Raw genomic sequence first — 20,348 nt, 5'->3', positions numbered from 1 at the left:
TGGTGCATTGTGAATCCATGACATGAGCCCAGCAACACAAGACTCACACATCACTTACCAGTTGTACAGTGCTCCCTCTACTGACAGAACTTAAAGATGTTTTATGTAAGAGAAATGCTTAAAGAATCCAGACCTTTATTTTATTGCAGATCATGAAGGTAAACTTGGAGCCAAAATAAATTATAGACACAGGCCATGCTTTGACTGCCCATTATCCTTGTGTACCCTTATACACACATTTGAATTCCCTTACAATAATTAAGCAGCTCTATATTTCTACCTAAGAAGATTGAAGGAATGATGTTCTCATCCCTCTCCTAAGTAAGAAGGAACACATCCTCCATCACAGGCCGTATTAATTTTTACTTGAATGTAGTCGTGTTACCATATAATATCCTGTTACCTACAGACCAAATTGTGAATTTATCTTCCAATACCTTCCAATACCTCTATACAAAATAAAAATGGAAAGAAAATAGAGGTGAATGATTATAAAAATAAACACTGAAATAAAAACATGCATATAGAACTCAAAAGTGAGAACACATGCAAAATTACTACAGTTCTTGTTTCTGTCATTGGTTTTTAGAGTGTGGTTTTTTTATGCATGGCTTAGTTCAAAGACCAGTTCCATAGTTACCTTGCACTGTGAACCCAACTGTTTTGTGTTCTCTACCTGGTAGAATGACTCAGATCTTCATTTCCCACTCATTCATTCTCGGGCCTTCATTGTCTTGCCCTTTTACAGTTGTAATTTTCCATCAATCTTTACAGTGTGGATATTCTAGGTGATCCTATTCTTTTTTTATTATGTATTTTTTATATTTTTAATTGTAGATGGACGCAATACCTTAATTTTGTTATTTTCATGTGGTGCCGAGGATCAAACCCAGTGCCTCACATGTGCTAGGCAAGCGCTGTACCACTAAGCTATGAGGAAGACCCAACCCCATGGTCCTACTCTTGCTCTTCCTTGACTAGTTGTGTAGTGGTACTCCAATTTCTCCCCCCACCCTTTTTTCTTTATTGAATTACTCTGTTCTTTTCTCAATTCAGTGGTGTTCTACCACTGAACTACATACCCAACTCTTTTTTGAGTCAGGGTCTTATTAAGTTGCTCAGGGTAACCTCAAACTTGTAATCCTCCTGTTTCAGCCTCCTGAATTGGTGAGATTTTAGAGATGTGCCACTGCACCCAGCCCCTGGTTTCCCTGTCATAGGTATGATCTATCATTCTATTTAGTAGAATAACAGTTTCCCAACACCCTCTTAGTTTAGCAGTATAAGGAGCAGGTAGCAGCCTTACTTTCTAATGTGTTGGGACCATAATAGTAACCCCTGGGGAAAGCACTGCCCATTAGAGATTAAGATTTTCAAATATGTGCTTCTCTTCATTGGGTATGTAGCTTAGTGCTAAGTGCCCCTGGGTTTCATCCCCAGTACCACACAAACAAGCAAACAAATGCAGGAATGCTGCTTCTTGCAATGTAGCCTGTTCTTAAGCAGAAAGTTAATATGGGGATAAATAGATTTGATACATTGATAGATCAGAAATATACAAGGTAGGCAGATACATGTATAGATAGCCCCTCATAATGAATTACTGCAGCTTTAATGCTGTGGTTCTATCAGTTGAGGTCCTCATGCCCAAAATTGTTTTATTAAAATTACAGATTCTACTCAGTTAACAACTGATTAGTATTTTTGCTGTTATATATGGGCGAACATGTACCTTTCAGTGCCTCTTTCAACAGCCTCTTAGCTGCAGTGTGCCTGCACTTCAGAAGGGACACAGTGTACTTTTTCCAAGCTGCCCCTGGGGTACCTTAGCAACTTTGCCATCACACACAATTTGTAGATCATATCTGAACAGTATCTCCCTTTCTCCATGACCATAGATGTGACATGACACTCATAACATTCCCTTTGAGAGCATTCCTTTTTTGCTCTTTCTAATGATACATAAGTCCAACATCTTTTAGTCCTCCTTCAGTTCTTGTGGGAATATATCCATCATTTACAAATTTTACTTAGGAACTAAAGCCAATATACACTCCTTCACTGTAGAGGTTTTGGAAACCTCATGCCTCCTGGAGTTTCTCGACCAGTTAGGATGAACTTAGTTGTCCCGGGCTTCTGATTGAAAAAATTGCCCCTCTTGGCCTTGTGCCATACATCATTAAAACAACAAATGACAAGCCTTGTATTGGACTGTCCATGAAACAGGCTTTCACAGGTGCTGAGCCTGTGACCCTCTACACCCAGCTGCCCACTGTACTCTGGGCAATGGATACCCCACAAGCTTGGCTTAGGTGTTAAGACCTCCCAGTGATTCAAGGCTGAAGCAGGAGGTGTTGAGAACAGGGTGATATCTGTGCAGCTAACTGTCTTAATCACCAGGATGCAGGTAGTTGCAACTGCACCCTCAAGAGCCAATACAGCACAAACAGGACTGCTGGGCCCCTGTGCTTATCGAGGTTGTTAAGAAATATTTGTCTGAGAAATGTGTAGCTGCCTAGAAACCTTATCTACAAGGACAGGGGGGCCTAACTCCGACTCATCTCCTGCATAGTTCACCCCTTCCCTCCTCCCTTCTTCCTCTAGGACTGTTCAGTTCAGGTGGGACCCAATGAGAATCAAATAGATTGGCAGGACCCAACCAGAGGAGGACTAATGTTTAGCTGTTCAAATGTTAACCAATAATGTACAGGTCTTTGTGTGTGAATGCTTGGAAATCTCTTAAATAGAGGGCTTTCTTGCCCCTCAGGGCAGCTCCCTCCCCCAAGCCATTGTATCGGTCTGAGGGGCTGGTTGCGGTCCAGGCTCCAGCTTGCTTTAATAAAACCTTGTTGTGTGATTTGCATTACCGTGTGTTCACTTTGACTCTCCGGGGATTAGTCGGAATGGGACCCTAACAGAGGTCACAAGTTTGAGGCCAGCCTTGGCAATTTAGCAAGGCTGTCTCAAAAAGGTCTGGGGATCTAGCTCAGTGATAGAGTACCCCTGAGTTCAATCTCCAGTACCACCACTAGAAAAAAAAATTTAAATAAAAGTTATATGAATTTGAATTTGGTCTTGGGCTGGGGAGATAGCTCAGCTGGTAGAGTGCTTGCCTTGCAAGCACAAGGCCCTGAGTTCCATCCCCAGTACTACAAAAAAAAAAAAAAAAAAAAAAAAAAAAAAAAACACAAAACTGAATTTGGTCTCTTTCTCTCAAAATATCTTATTGTATTATAGTCACCATGCTGCTTTTTTCAGATGAATTGACCATGAGTAACAGAAACTGAATATGGGGCGACTACTGTATTTAGTCCTGTTAACACGACTTGCTGTGGACACAGGAGCCACCAGCATTGGCCCCAGTTCAGCAGCCTTTGTCAAACAGAATCACAGTATAACTGCCAACCGACACCTTTCCATGGCCCTTAGAAACTGTTTAATGGCTGCAGGAAATGTCTGTTATGCAACAAGCCTGTGCATCTCTAAAACAAATAGACTAATAATAGGTGGGCTCTTAACCAGTTACTCACCAGGGAAGGAAAGATTGTGCCATTCAGGACACCTCCTGTTGCCTGTGCTTGCTTTTTTTTTTTTAATTTAATTTAATTTTTTTAATTGTCAATGAACCTTTAATTAATTAATTAATTAATTAATATATGGTGCTGAGGATCAAACCCAGAGCTTCACACATGCCAGGCAAGTGCTTTACCACTGAGCTACAACCCCAGTCCTGCCTGTGCTTTCTTAACTCTACATAATCACAGGTTAAGGAATAGGCAAGAGGGAAAGATGCTTCATAAGATAGCCAAAATCTTTTACCAGGTTTCCTAAAATTCAGAGATGCCTGTCCTGTTTCCTTTGTATTGATGATAAAGCAGAATGCTTGGGTTAAGGACTGCGTTTCAAACCTATCATATGCCTAATAGGACTCTTTCTAGTGATTGTGCTTAAGTTTGTTTGTGGGGGCTAAGTTTTTCGGTCCTGCTCACTAATGTCTCCATAACCCAGATGACAAGTGCTAGCAGTCCCAGTTAGTATTGTTAAAAATGTGAAGTTGCAGAATGGTGTGGTACTGGTGATTGAGCCCAGGGCCTTACATGTGGCTAGGCCACAGAGCAACATAAATCTCCAACACTTTTTATTTCGAGACAGAGTTTTGCTAAATTGCCCAGGCTGGCCTTGAACTTGCAAATCTCTTGTCTCAGCCTTCTTGGTAGCTGAGATTGCAGGTGTGCACCACCACAAAAAAATTTTTTTATAATTTATATTTTCCTTATGTCTCAACACAAGAATACTGGAAATGCTGGGCATGGTGTCAAGTATCTGTAATTCCAGCAGCTTGGGAAGCTAAGGCAAGAGGATCACAAGTTCAAAGCCAACCTCAGCAATTTAGAGGCCCTAAGCAACTCAGTGAGACTCTATCTCTAAATAAAATACAAAAAAGGACAGGGATATGGCTCAGGGGTTGAGTGCCCCTGCGTTAAGTCCCCAATTTAAAAAAAAAAAATGCTGAGGTCTGTGCCCCATGCCGCGCATCCTCCAGAAGGCTCGCCATGGCGATGGGCCCAGGTGGCGGTAGCAGTAGTGTCCCAGAGCAGGAAGACTCAGTGCTGTTCCGGCACGGCACAGGCCAGAGTGATGATTCTGACATTTGGGATGACACAGCATTGATAAAAGCTTATGATAAAGCTGTGGCTTCCTTTAAGCATGCTCTAAAGAACAGTGACATTTGTGAAACTTCAGATAAACCAAAGAGCACACCTAGGCGAAAACCTGTTAAGAAGAATAAAAGCCAGAAGAAGAATGCTACAACTCCCTTGAAACAGTGGAAAGTTGGTGACAAGTGTTCTGCCATTTGGTCAGAAGATGGCTGTATTTACCCAGCTACCATTGCTTCAGTTGATTTTAAGAGAGAAACCTGTATTGTGATTTACACTGGATATGGAAATAGAGAGGAGCAAAATCTGTCTGATCTGCTTTCCCCAACCTCTGAAGTAGCTAATAATATAGAACAGAATGCTCAGGAGAATGAAAATGAAAGTCAAGTTTCAACAGATGAAAGTGAAAACTCCTCTAGGTCTCCTGGAAATAAATCAAATAACATCAAGTCAAAAGCAACTCCATGGGACTCTTTTTCTCCCTCCACCACCCCCAATGCCAGGGTCAGGATTGGGACCAGGAAAGCCAGGTCTAAAATTCAGTGGTCCTCCACCACCTCCACCACCCCACTTTTTATGTTGGCTACCTCCATTTCCTTCTGGACCACCAATAATTCCCCCACCACCTCCCATATGTCCATATTCTCTTGATGATGCTGATGCTTTGGGAAGCATGTTAATCTCTTGGTATATGAGTGGCTATCATACTGGCTATTATATGGGTTTCAGATAAAATCAAAAAGAAGGGAGGTGCTCACATTTCAATTAAGGAGTAAGTCTGCCATCAATATAAAAGTGAATCTTTTGTATAAATTTTATGATTTGTGGAAAACCAATGTTTTCTGAATATCTTAAAAAATTGAAATGTTAAAAAATTGAAAAGTTAAAGATATTTTGATGCCAAAACTATTAGATAAAATTTGATCTACAGCCCCACTAGAATTATCTTGGTGTCCGAATGTCATTTCACCAAACACTTGCTGGTTGGTCATGTAGACAAAACATAATTTACAAAAAAAAAAAAAAAAAAAAAGATCCTCAGGATTTGGTGACACTTTTCATGACTGACAGCGGTCAAACAGCCAGGCAGCTTTTTAATTTGTGATGCAGTATAAAGTGTACTGCGTCACCTATGAAGTTTTTTTTTTTTGTCAAGAAAGTTTAACTGAAATCGAATCAGGCTTTTAGGTCTAATTTCCTATTTGCAGGAAATATTGGGGATAGAGCAACAAGTTCAAAGATATTGATAAAGAAGCTGTTAAACAGGTTTAGAATATGAAATGTTATAGATCATAACTGGTCTCATTTCTTCAAAATATCAGGAAAGAAAAGAGAGGGATTGGGTAACTGTTCTTGATTAAAACTTACTTAAGAGATATAATAGACTAACGTAATGTGAGTTCTTTTCTGGTGCTGTGGATTAAGACCTTGTGCCAGCTAAGCACCCACTGGACCACTGATCTGTGTCTCCAGGCCCCAGGGTAACAGCCTTGAACAGACTCTGGCTTGAAAAGCCATTCGTAAAAACCTTGAGTTGGGGGCACTGAGGAAAATTTGACTATGGATTGGATTTTAAATATTAGATCATTTCTGATTTTGTCAGCTGTGATAGAACTTGTTCATAGAGTGATGTCTTTTAATTAGTGCACTGAAGCATTCAGGAATGAAATGTTATAGTGACTCTAAAATATTTTTAAGTGGTTTCACCAAGTGTGTTTGTGTATGAAACATACATGGCAAAAATCTAACTGGTGTGTATATGGATATTCACTGTACTATTTTCCTATTTTTTGTATGTTTAAAAGTATGTAATAAATATATTTAATTAAAAAAATGCTGAAAGCACCCTACTCATATGATCAGATATAACAGTGTGATGACACTGGTCCCTGTCCCAAGTTCTTGTGTGTCCCCTCCCACATGTGTGACCTAGTAATTTTCAAACGCACCACTGAAACCTCCTTTTGGCTTTGAAGCCAAAATTGAGGACAGTGAGTGAGTGTAGAACAGGGAATCAGGTCCCATCGAGAAAATGGAGGCCATCTGAGTCTAGGAAGTTGGAGACGCCCCTAGGAGAATGGAATGTCAAAGTCTCCAAAGCCCGTTGATCACCAAGTTTACCTGCCTATACTGCCCCTCCCAAAATGCTGCAGGCAAGGAATTGCTAATTAATGCCCCCAGGGCCCCTGCCTGCTGAAATCACTCCATTTGGCCCTTCCTCCTGCCCATCTGCTTCTCACCTTTTTGCCACCTCACTGGCATCTCCTGGGCCTAATCACGTAGGCAGGAAAGAGAGAGATAAGGGGGGAGAGAGCAGGAGAACAAAGGAAACTGTAGTTTATAAAAAGGGCAGGGCACTTTCGCTTCTTCGAATACCAGAACACCAGCCAAGGCCCTCTTCTCTCTCCCTGGAGAAGTCTGTGTTACTACTTTTAAATAAGACTTGCTTTATATATGTAAGGGAAATCCCACGGAACCACACCAGACACGGGAAATCACATAAGGGAGTTATTAAGCAAACAGAGTGTCTCCCTGCAGGGTAAGAGAAAATGAGAGGAAAAGAGAAAGGAAAGAGAAAGGGTGCGCGCTAGAGAGAGTGGAAAGCCAGGAGGATAGAGAAAAGTGAGGAGGACAGACAGAAGGATGGGAAAAGATGGCAGGGAAGCTATAGTAAACAATTGAATTCCACCGGGCTAACAGGGGACCAATATCGGAGAAGGATACTTGCAAGCTGACTGATGAACCAATAGCAAGCCAGGATGTTCACAGATTGACAAGTAGTTGGGAGGCGGGGAAAATGACTGCAACGGAATGGGCGGGGGAGCAGCTTTATACATTACAATATGCTTGCCTGGGCGTGCTTCCCCGTGTTATACTTCAACATCTGAGGAAGAAGAACTCATCACCAATAACGAGTGGTACCAGCTTTTGCTTGTGTCCTGCATCCTAACCCCCAATAAGGGCCACAAGTCCTTTTCTGTCGATTCCCTGTCTCCATGGTACAGTTGAAAAGGGAGCTGAACCGTGGCCATGACAGGCTGTGTTTAGAGCATGAAAGATTTGAGGCCTAGGTTTCTATCTAATCAGCTCAGATAGCCGATTCCAAGAAGGCCATTAGAAGAAAGAGCATAGGCCTTTGGCAAACAACCAATCGGGAGCTAACAAGCCAATGCCTAACATTCCAAACCATATATGTCCATATGTTAAGACCTGGGTGCCCTAAGCCAATGGAAACATGCCAAGCCACACATGCTGAAAGATTAGCCAGTCGTGTACTTTGCTTTGTTCAAATTTCCCACTCTGTTGAGGAGCTCATAAAAATCCCGCTGCATCGAGACTCGGGGCTCTCAGTCAGTACCTCAGCATCAGTGAGCACTGTGAATCCGAGCTCCAGCTTGCAATAAAGGCCCTCTTGCTTTTGCCTTGAAGACGGCTCTCTGGTGATTCTTGATCTGGGCACAACGCAGTCTGCTCTGTTGTTCCTCCATCATGACCCCTTGCATGGTACACCCTCTTCCCTTGCTAGTGCTTATGAATACGATACATTCTTTATTTATTGTGGTGCTGGGGATTGAACCCAGGGCCTTGTACATGCTAGGCAAGCTCTCTAACACTGAACTTCACCCCAGCCCTAATAAATCCTTTAAATCTTATGCCTCTTGGGATATAATTTCTGCAGCCACATTGGAATGATCCTTAAAAAGTGACAGAGTGGACTGGGGTTGTGACTCAGTGGTAGAAAACATTCCTAGCACATTTGAGGCACTGGGTTCAATCCCCATCACCACACACACACACACACACACACTCACACACACACACACACACAAACTAAACAAAATAAAGGTGTCCATCTAAAACTAAAATATTTTTTAAAATGATACTGAGTTATTTTTTTCCCATTTACAACACACTGACTGCTACCCTAATTTTCACCCAAAAAACTAGGTGAGGCTGTGACTTTGTGGTTGTAGGTTGTTTTGCTTCCCAGTACTAGAGATTAAACCCAGGGTCTATGGCAGGCTGCACAAATGCTTTGTCATTAAGCATCAGACAGATTATAGTGTAAAGATAGAAAGAGCCCACACCTGTGTAAATACAAATACGAGGCTCTTCCCAAACTGCCCTCAACCCCTCATAAAAGCTGCAAAGAATTTTTGTCTCTTATCTGTAAAGGCCAGGTGACTGACCCAAAAGCAAACTTTGCTGGCACAAAAGCAAACTTAAAGATAATGATAACCTTCCTCTTGGAGGTCAGGGTGACCCACAACTTAAAATGACATGCTTTGTATACAATTTTGTATGTTAGCCAATCAAAAAGAACACTGTAAAACTGTTTGCCTTTCATTATAAAAAGCCTGCTAAACCAGGGCTCGGGGCCTCTTAGCGTCACCAGTTACCGAGTGTGCAGAGGACCAGGCTCAAGCTTGCTAATAAATGACTCTTTGTTGCTTGCATTGATCGTGGTCTCTGGTGGTCTTTGTGGGGTCTCGAGCCGCTGGGCATAACATATGGGGGCTCATCCAGGATACCCCAAGCCCACCCAGACACCTGATCATAGAGTCATAAGTGACATCATTGGCCGGTGAGTAAGGCATTGCTGTATTTCTGTCTGGATTGCCTGCAGGTTCTGGTTCTGGGCTGGTAAAGTCGTGGCGGGCGCGCTATAGGACCCCAGCAGGGTCTCAGGAGATGTCCCCTCGACCCATCTGGGTGACTCTGTCGCATCTGGGCAGCCTTTGTGCTACATCTGGGCAACCTTTGTGTTGCATCTGGGTGACTCTGTCGCATCTGGGCTTTTGTTTTTGTCGACAAAATACGAACTAGCCAACTTTGATCTAGCGTGCTATATGTCTGTCTGTTTGTGAATTGTACCATACAGTCTTTACTCTTGTCTCATATTAAATTATTTATTGTGTTAGTCTGATCTTAGGCTTAGGGACACTCATTGCAGGGTACTTTACAGTTCTTCTCCTTGTTCCTAAGAGATTTGTTTACTCCAATCCCCCTAAGCAGAGAGCTCAGCAGCTCCATTCCTCAAAAGTAGAGGGAAATAATGTTTTGTGATTTTCTGCATTCAAATCTAACCTGATTTCTCAACCAGAAAAAAAAAAGGTTAAAAAGTTCTGGGCAATACCCCCTCCCCCCTGCCTGGCCTTGCTGAAGCCTGCATTGGAATGTAAACAGTAGCAGTCTCAGCGGGAGAGGGGGGAGTAACCTGAGGGGGGGGGAAGAGGTGTCCGTTTTACACTCCTGGGCTACTACACAGAACTAACTCATTTTCCAGGATTCTTGTTTTGTTTTGTTTTTCTTTAATGCTGTATTTCTGAGCTCATAATTTTGATACTACATACCTAGGTTAATGATTTTTTTTTGATCAGTTCTGTTTTTATCCAACTCTAGAGTTATTTTTAAACATCTGTTACATTGCAATGGAGATTCACCTATAAAGTTACAAGGCCTTTGATTTTGTGTTATTTGTTTTTGTGTCTGATGTCATGTTTTGTCTGTATCAAAACTGAGTGCTCCTAAAATTAAAATTTAAAAATGGATCCAAATACTTTTATCCACGTGATTTAAAAGGGTTCGATTTAAATTGGGTAAACTAAAAAAGTGAAATGCCTTTAGAAATAATTTGCAAGTCTCTAGGTGGTCAAACTAATGAAATGTTGATGTTAAATAATGTCTAATATCAATTGTTTCTAGGACTTTTCTTCAACAGGAAAGAGACAGCAAATACTGTTCAGGACACTTGTCTGATATCTTGATTTTTGCAGAATAAGTGAATTAAATTTAACATGTATGGGACTACTCAAATGTGTTTGTAGAGACATCTGATTAATTTGTAAAGTTAAAATGCTAATTGTTAAATAACATTAAGTACTCTTGAGTCCTTAAAGTCCATGGAGTAACATACTTAAACATTATTGGTGTTTTCATAGGTTGGTAAATTAAAAAGTGTTTAAAATTGCTTTGTGTCATTACTAAAAACAAGGTTATTAAGAATTATGTCCTAACAGGTAAAACCCCAACCCAGAGGGTGAGCGTTCCATCTGCTCCCTTACCACTTCCCCTTGCTCCCCCTCCAGTTCTGCAAAGCTCCAAGGAGCTCTTAGGTTTGGATTTAGAGTTACCATCTCCCCTCTCACTGTGTTTCAGTTAGAGTACTATAAACAACAAAGTATTTTATCTTGTTAAAATGGAGTAATTTATCTAAATTCAGAAATTTCATGAGAGTTGTTTCAGAATGTGAACAAAACATGTCGACAGAAAAGAAAGAGAAAATAAAAGGTTCTGGGTATGGAAATATATTTAGTAAAAGGAAAAAGGAAATGTTTCTGGGTAAGAAAGTGTTTATGTGATGAAATAAATGAAGGTCTAAGTAAGTGCTAAGAAAGTCTGTGTGTAAGTAAAGAGCAAATGTCAACAAGTTTGCATGAAACTAAGTTGGTTACAAGTATGTGAGACAATCAGTTAAAGCTGTTTAAGGTTTTTCCTAAGGTGAAATACTAATGTTCTGATATACACCAAAGTTTAATCTATATGGTAAAATGACATGGTAAAATGACAAGGATTTGAAACACTAATTTACTCTTAACTTTGTGTCTATTAAGTTTTATTCTTTAGAACAATTAGTCTTAAAAATTGGGGTGTATACAATTATGGTTAAACAACTGTTAGAGTATTGTACTATGTTACAGAGTCTAAATTTTTCTTTAAAAACTAAATTTGGTAAGATAAAAGTGTCAAGGTAATTGTGAAATGGTCACTAGTTGTATATTAAATGTGTTCATATTTTCCAGGTATACAAGTTTTTAAAGCAGGGAATTTATCAAGCGCTGCTATTCTCCAGAATAAACTTGTCTGTAATGGTAATCTTAAACTTAAGGAGTACATTTTATTGGGGATTTATTTTTATCATTTAATATTCTATTATGGGACCTATTATCAATAAGATATATGTAAAATTGGTTACTTGTTTCACTGAGATAAAAATTTAAATGTAAATATATATCTAAGAGTTAGTGACAGCCTGATTTGTTTAAAGGTTCATATCGTAGAAGGTGAAAGCATTTTGCCACACAAAAGGAAAGTTAAAAGCTCTCTTAGCCTTTCTTTGATTCATGTTTTAGATACAATGTTAAATTGTGTTAATTATAAAGTTTATATAGACTCAGGAAACAGTATATGTAAAACTACTTAATGATATTTAAGGAAGAAGCAAAGATCAACATCAAAATTAGAACACTTAAGATCTGTAAAGAGCCACGCCTTACCTGAGATAAGGCTCTGCCTCCCACCTTACTGCATGTTAGAGTGACTCCAAAATAAGTCAGACTTCAGCTTATTTAAAGTTATAGTCAAAAGATTGTTTTTTGTTGTAAAATTACTATGATCTCAAATAGGGGATATAATGTGGTTCTCAGTCAAAATTCAAGATGGCTATTATACAAGCTGAATATGTTTTTACTCTTGCTAATTTCATTTTGTAAAACTGTTGCCTGTTACTGTTTTGCAGAAGTAGCTGCTTCCAGAACATACAACCTAGGTAACTTGTGATAATAAGCCATCACCTATAGAACAGATAGTGGTAACTTCCAGTACTAATACAGACTCCAGTTAGATAAAAGAGTAAATAACTATAAAGTTATGGACATTAAAATTAAAGCCCAGTACTCTTACTTTATGACTGGTGAGACTGGCTTGCTGGATGATTATGATCAAACTTAGAAATTGGAATTAAATACAGAGGCCAAGAAAAAACAGTATCTTGCCCTCAAAGTCAGCCTGAGCCCAGGGAATAAGGAGACTTCTCTAAGGAGCGCTGCAACTCTGGGTCACATTACCTCCTGATCAAGGAAATTGTTGAGACTAGAAGATGAAAAATCACTCAGTGCATCTGCTGCAGAGGGTCATGGAAAAAGGGAGACATCCCTGACGCTTTCAAGGAAAGCCACGTCATCGAGAAGACCCTGCCTAACCAATGGCACTGGTGGAGCTAAGAAGCTGCTCTTAAGTTCTCTACGAGTGGCCCCTGTGGGAACTCAGCTGAGTCTTTAACAAGACAGGAACCAGGTCAATTTGACCAGATTGATCCTAGACACCCAGCAAAACAGTTAAAACCAAAATACAGCCATTCTTGGGCATTTAAAAGAAATAATAGTTAAATGTAACTTAAGATGTACACTTGTATTAACCCACTAGAATAAAGACTGGAAGCTACAAATGAAAGAAAGATTCTTCAGCAAATGTGCCTGATAACTATCAAGAGAAACTGCCAGAGTCAGAAGTTTTTAGTCAGTTTCAGACCTTCCTAAGCTACACAGGTAGACTTAATCTATGTTTGCTAGTATGATTACCTAGCCCTAAGTAACAGAAGTATAGAGATCTCTACTAAACACAGGTTATACCAATAAAGGGATATTTTACAAAAATCAGATGACATTAAGTAGCTTAACTATATTTTCTGGGGACATCTATGACATTAAGAGTTAAATGTTGTGTTTACATTCCTGATAACCTGGACAATGTTAAAGTCCCCAAATAAAGGCCTTGTCCTCTCCAGCCTTTGCTAGGCCTAGTTATGAGAACAATTTCTCAGTTCTTCCACCTCCTGGTGAGAGATTGACTTCTGTCATTTTCATGATACTCAGTGGCATGTTTCAGATGCTGCAACATTTACTTTGTACTAATCTCATTTCAGTACTCATGTCTTTTTGTTCTTCTCTCATAGAAGCACACACCCCCAGATGACTTTACAACCTGCTCTTCCCCAGCCAGACTTCTACCTTGGACTCCTCGATTGACTCAATTTTTAAAAAAGGGAACTCCAAACTGCTTGCCCCACACTGCCCCCTTTCAGCTTTGAAGCAGCCAGAACGATCAGCACCCCTTTCCCTACAGCAGCGAGGAGTTCCTATAGCAAAAGGGGGAATGAAGCCAGAACTGGGAACAGGTAGTTAGTGTAGAAATAGGTGATCGGGTCAAATTGAGGAAATGAAAGCCATGAAACCCATCTGCCTCTGGAAGTTGGAGACTGCCCCTGGGAGAATAAAATGTTAAGGATCTCCAAAGCTTATTGATTACCAAATTTACCTGCCTTTAAAGACTGTAAGCAAAGAGGTCTATGTGCAGCCCTAGGAGAAGAATGTTATTTTTATATAGATCACTCTGGGATAATCAAGGATAATATGGCCAAAGTCAGAGAAGAACTAGCAAACAGAAAGAAAGAACGGGAAGCTAGTCAGAGCTGGTTTGAATCCTGGTACAATTTTTCCCCTTGGTTAACTACTCTGGTGTCCACTATAGTGGGACCCCTAATATTGTTGCTACTAGCTTTAACTATAGGACCTTGTATAATCAATAAGATAATTGCTTTTGTTAAAGATAGAATAAATACGGTACAGCTAATGGTGCTAAGGGCCCAATATTAGCCCGTGAAACAGCAAGGGTTAAAACTATAGCGACCCAAGATTGGCTCTCTGAATGTTCTTGGAAAGGGGGGAATGTAAAGATAGAAAGAGCCCGCACCTGTGTAAATACAAATACGAGGCTCTTCCCAAACTGCCCTCAACCCCTCATAAAGCTGCAAAGAATTTTTGTCTCTTATCTGTAAAGGCCAGGTGGCTGACCCAAAAGCAAACTTTGCTGGCACAAAAGCAAACTTAAAGATAATGATAACCTTCCTCTCGGAGGTCAGGGTGACCCACAACTTAAAATGACATGCTTTGTATACAATTTTATATGTTAGCCAATCAAAAAGAACACTGTAAAACTGTTTGCCTTTCATTATAAAAAGCCTGCTAAACCAGGGCTCGGGGCCTCTTAGCGTCACTGGTTACCGAGTGTGCAGAGGACCAGGCTCGAGCTTGCCAATAAATGACTCTTTGTTGCTTGCATTGATCGTGGTCTCTGGTGGTCTTTGTGGGGTCTCGAGCCACTGGGCACAATAATAGTTTAATCTGTTAGCATTTGTATTTGACTTTCAACAATAGTTGCTACAAGAAAATACATGTCTTGCCTGGTGCACACCTGTAATCCCAGTGGCTCGGGAGGCTGAAGCAGGAAGATTGCAAGTTCAAAGCCAGCCTCAGCAATTTAGTGAGACCCTGTCTCAAAATAAAAATAAAAATGGATGGGGATGTGGCTCAGTGGTTAAGCTCCCCTGGGTTCAATCCCTGGTATCAAATAAATAAAGTCTTTAAGGGCTATCACAGAAGCCCTTTCCCAGACATTGAGTTGTCCTGCAAGGGAGAAGATCTGAGTGTGTTGATTTCAATACAAGTACACTCAAAAGAATCCATTCATCATTGGTCTTTGTAGTTGTTATTATTACTGTGAATGGTTAAGTGTAGCACTCAGTTGGAGTTCCAAGGCAAGTACTTTAGTGGCCACTTCCAGTGAACCATAAATGATACTTTGATTAAAGTGAGGTTGAATGTTTTTCCCATTGGTGAGGTCAGCTCTTTGCTTAATCCTAAAATCTTGACCCAAAATAACCCCACATTCTCTTTATGAACATAACTGGGGTTGTGGCTTGTGGTAGAGCACTTGTCTAGCACATAAGAGGCACTGGGCTCAATCCTCAGCACCACATATAAATAAATAATGGTATTGTGTCCATCTACAACTAAAAAACAAACAAACAACAACAACAAAAAAAAAACCCCACAAAAAACAAGAAACCATAACTCCTGAGATCTCTGTCTCAGTACTGTGTAACTCTGGATCTAGTCAGAAAACAAGTCACACATTGACTTAAACTGAAGAAGTGTAATATAAAGAGAACTGCAACTTTTATGCTGTGATTGACAGTACCGAGGGAAAATAAACTAGTGTGCATGGGAGGGGGATCTTTCTCCCCAAGAAGCTTTGGATGTTGAGTGGTGTTACAGCAGCCCATCAGATGGTGACATTTACTTGGTTACCAACCAGAGCTAGTCAGCAGTCACTGGTAAACAGGACGTAGCCCTCTGGAAAGCAAACAATCCCTGGCTATTCACCTGATAAGCAGAGGGAATTAGGGTGACAGTCCATGTACAAGACCAGGAGCCCTAAGTATCCACGTTAGGAAGCCACAGGACACTGGTCTCAAGTGTGTACTCAAGCTGTGGCTGGTAAGTGAGTACACAAAAGAACCACTGTTCTTGCCAGGCACAGTGGTGCACACCTGTAATGCCAGCTACTTGGGAAGCTGAGGCAGGAGAATCCCATGTTTTAGATTGTAGGACCCCCCAAAAGGAAGACCCTTACTCGAGTCTCAGGATGGCGCGCTCCAGGAAGCACGAGAGACCGGCTTGATGCAAAAGCACGAGGCACTTTAATAACGGAGCTCCGGGCCAACACGTATCTCACGCAGGAGATAGAGGAGTTGACCACGAGGCTCAGAAGTCAGGGGTTTATATAGGAAAAGTTAGGGAGTTTGGCACGGGTACACATAATTGGCTGATTCAAACATAAGCGGGCACATGACTACATTGATTACATCAGCAAGTAGTACGTGCAAATTGACATTCCAGCAATGTGGTAGGGCAGTTTATTTTGGTTAGCAGGGGTCAAGTTAACCTTAAAGAAAAGGGAAGAAGAGGGAAAGTGGGTGACACCAGATGGTCCATGGCCTTGTGGAGATTGTTTATCCTCCATGGCCAGTTAGTTTTTGATGTTTTGGCAGTCTTATTTTAGGCTTGTTAAGGTATGTTCAGGCCTCAAGCCTGTCCCTCTTTGTTTCTTTTCCTAAGTTCATTTGCTAGACTACAGATTCTGTGCTTTAATTGTGGGCACTTAAATTTTAACTCCTTCAAGATCAGTCTGGTCAACTTAGTGAGACCCTAAAATAAAAAGAGATGGGGATGTAACCTGGTGGGAGAGCACTTACCTCGCATATATGTGGTCCTAAGTTTAATCCTCAGTAGCCTAGGAGATGAGAGCAAACTTTAGTGAAAAAAATGAAACCGGTAAATGCTAGGAGTAGGTGGTTCTCAGAGACAACCCATAAAACAGTGAAGCACTGGGCACAGTCTGATTTTACATCAGTCTCCCAGTGCCAGGGGGAGAAGGCAGGTCTGTTTTGAGTTGAGTATTTCTAACCAAGACCCTGCTGAGGCTGCCTACTATTTAAAATGTATTCAAAAAGGGTTTTTTTTGTTGTTGTTTTTTACTTTTTTTTTTGTTTTTTTGCATAAAAATCTTACCTGCCTTTATGTCCTGGTTCACCACTTCTGAACTGAATGATATTGACCAGTTACTAATGTCATCTGAACATAGATCTTTTCAGGATTACATAGGGGCAATGATATCTACTATGCAGGGTGGTTATGCTAATTAATTGAGCAGATAGCTACTGGTGCAATTTCTAACACACAGTATTACCCAATAAATGGCAGTTGGTGTTATTAACATTCATGTTTTAGAAAACAATTGATGTAAACAGGAATGCTAATAACCCTGTATAATGAGTGTTAGGTCACAATTTAGGTGACAGTAGGAGGCAGAGCTGAGCAACTGAGACAAAGGGCAGCCAAATGGTGACCAATCAAGTAGGCTGGAAAACTCCACTGACCTTAACATCCACCTGTCACTCAGCAGGACCCCCTCCCATTCTGGCCTATAAAGACCCTGGCCAGCCGGGGCCATGTGCGATTTTCTCCAGCTCCCTACCCTGACCTGTACCCCGCGGGTCTGGGAGTTTCCTCCGAGAGCCAAATTCCAATAAAGCTTGCTTCGCCACTTTCTGTCCGGTTTTATTTGGCCACTAACTGTGCCCCCGAGCTTACATTTGGTGTCGAAACCCGGGAGGGTTTTTGGGCTTCCTCCTCGGGGTTGAGGCTCACTCCCTCCCTCAGAAGAACCAGGAGATTCCGTTCCATTCCGGTCAGCTCTGCTCCATTCTGCTCCATCCCGTTTCTCTTTATCCGGCATCAGATTGGTGTAAGTTCCCTAGGGGTTTTTTCCCCCCATTTGCTGTTTCAATTTTTACCCTCCATTCCTCAAGGGGTCTATCCATTCGTGCGTGCCATAGGACCCCCCCCCCCCACCATTCTGTTTGGGCTCTGATCACTGCGAAGACATTTCGGCCTCCAGTTAGCCCCCCATTTATTCCATTCTGGACCCCCAAAAGTTGAAAGATGTTTTGGCTTTTGGCTTGCCCGCCGTTTTTCCAGTGTGCATGAGCTGAAATTGGGACACCTTTTCTGGCTTCTGCATACCTATCTGGATAAAGTTGGACAGCTAATGATAAAAAACCAGGAGCTCATTGGACCCCAAAACTCCTTTGGGCTGTCTCCACTGTAATGTAACTAAACAGGGACTTCCCCAAGACTTAAGCCATAGCGGCTAGGTTTTTTTTTGGACCATGGCCTGGCCTCAGTATATTCTAGATAATAGCTAAAAATGGCCACCAGAGGGCACTCTTGACTTTCAAATTCTCACCCATTTGAGCAATCATTTGCAAGCTTTTCATTTTCACTCTACCTGTTCCTCCACCCAAGTTCTCCTCCCCGGGGAGGTCCCAAACCCCGCCCCCCTCCGTGCTTTGGTCAGAATTCTGCCTCCTCTTCTTGCCCTCCTCCTGCAAACTCTCCTCTTCCTCCCGCGGATGCAGCTCCTCCTCTGCTTCCGCCTCAGAGCCCTCCCACTTCCCCTCCTTCTCCTCCTTCAGGCCGTTCCTCCACCCAGTCTGTTCCCGCCTCCCCTGTTAGTGCTGACCCATGGTCTCATCAGGCCCTTTCACCATCTGACCCAAAGCTTCTTTGTCCTCTCTGGGAAGTAGCTGGTGCAGAGAGCATTGTGCGAGTTCATATTCCATTTTCACTCCAGGATCTTTCCCAGATTGAGAAACATTTAGGGTCTTTCTCTGCTGATTCCTCTACTTATATTAAGGAATTTAAATATCTTTCCCAAACTTATAATCTCACCTGGCATGATGTTCATGTTATTCTTTCTTCCGCTGTCACTCCCAACAAATGAGCCCGCATCCAACAGGCAGCACAGGACCACGCTGACCAAACCCATTTAACGGACAACTTTACCCACAGGAGCAACAGCGATTCCAATGACCGAACCAAACTGAACTATCAGGAAGGCAGCAAGGCCACCGTCACTGTGCTCGCATGGTCCAATACCTCATAGCAGGCATGCAAGCAGTCTTCAACAAGGTGGTAAACTTTGATAAACTGAGGGAAATTACCCAGAATCCAGAGGAGAATCCAGCTGTTTCTTAACTGCCTTACAGAGACCCTTATTAGATATACTAAACTGGACCCTGAATCTCCCTCTGGGGCTACAGTGTTAGCAACCTACTTTATTTTTCAATCAGCCCCTGATATAAGAGAAAAGCTCAAACGAGCTGAGGAGGGCCCCCAAACCCTTATCCAAGATCTGGTGAAAATGGCCTTTCAAGTCTATAATGCCTGAGAGGAATCAGCCGAATTGGCCAGGCAAGTTCCTTTACAGAAGAAGGTGACGCTCCCATCCCAAGCTTCGGTAGCTGCCCTGTGGCCTGCGGCTCCAGCAAGAGCTTCAAAGGGGGACCAGCAATCCTCTCCACCAGGGGCCTGCGTCAAGTGCAGAGGCGAAGGTCACTGGGCTCGTCACTGTCCAAACCCACGCCCCCCCCCCCCCCAGGCCATGTCCTGCCTGCAAACAAGCAGGACACTAGAAGAGTGACTGCCCTATGGCCAGTCCCTCCCTGGCACCTCTACGCAGGGGTGTGGCTAGCCAGGTGGTCCCTTCCCATGAGCTTTTGGGATTCATGGAAGATTGAAGGAGCCCAGACTTGAGGATCCCCATCACCCTTTGCCAAGCCCAGGGTTATGCTCCAGGTAGCAGGTAAGTCCATAACTTTCCTTGTGGACACGGGGGCCACCTATTCTGTCTTGCCTGCCCACTCTGGCCCTTTATTTTCTTCCCAGGTTTCGGTTATGGGAATTGATGGGAAACCCTCCTTCCCAAACAGAATAGCTAAATTAGCTTGTGCCCTAGAGAGACATTCTTTTACACACTCATTCCTAGTTATTCCCTCCTGTCCAATCCCCCTCCTAGGAAGAGATGTTCTCCAACCTCTAGGATCCACCCTACAGCTTCTTCCCAGGCACACTGCTAGTGCTCACCTTCTTCTACCTCTGTTTTGTACATTCTCTAGTGCCCCCACACCACCTACCCTACCGTTGCCCCCAGACCTGGTCGACTCCCAAGTCTGGGACACTTCCAAGCCAGTCATAGCTTCATACCACGAGCCAGTCCTTATCCAATTGAAACCTAGAGCTAAGTTTCCTTCACGTCCCCCATTTCCAATTTCCTGTACTCATAGGGAAGGACTTAAACCCATTATAGACCAGTTGCTTACTCAGGGATCCTTATCCCTACTGACTCCCCTTGCAACACCCCATACTGCCAGTGCGTATACTGGCGAGAAATGGCAGATTACATTCTCTCCTTCCTGGGTTTGGCTGTTTTTTTCAGACACTGGGTCCCTAATTTTGCACTTCTTGCCAAACCCTTATATCAGGCAGCAAGGGAGGCTCCACATGGGCCCCTTACCTCCAAGATGATAGCTAACTCTTTTTACAAGCTCAGGGATGCTCTCATGTCCTCCTCCCCTGCTCTCTCTCTCTCTCTCCCCAACCCTAACTGTCATTTCCACCTCTTCATAGATGAAAAACAGGGTGTTGCCACTGGCCTCCTAGTGCAACC

General features: G+C 42.2%; 1 pseudogene across 1 annotated transcript; it reads left to right on the top strand.

Annotated features, from left to right (window-relative positions):
- Window positions 1–4,519: 4,519 nt before the first annotated feature.
- LOC306647309 (survival motor neuron protein-like) lies at window positions 4,520–6,470 on the top strand (annotated as a pseudogene). Its single transcript has one exon. The product of its transcript is annotated as a survival motor neuron protein-like (transcript).
- The last annotated feature ends 13,878 nt before the right edge of the window (window positions 6,471–20,348 follow it).

Source organism: Sciurus vulgaris (genome assembly GCF_902686455.1).
Source record: "Sciurus vulgaris genome assembly, chromosome: 16".
In the NCBI taxonomy this organism is placed as follows: Eukaryota; Metazoa; Chordata; class Mammalia; order Rodentia; family Sciuridae; genus Sciurus; species Sciurus vulgaris.
The sequence above is the reverse complement of the archived record's forward strand: the minus strand, read 5'-3'. Positions and strand labels throughout refer to the sequence as shown.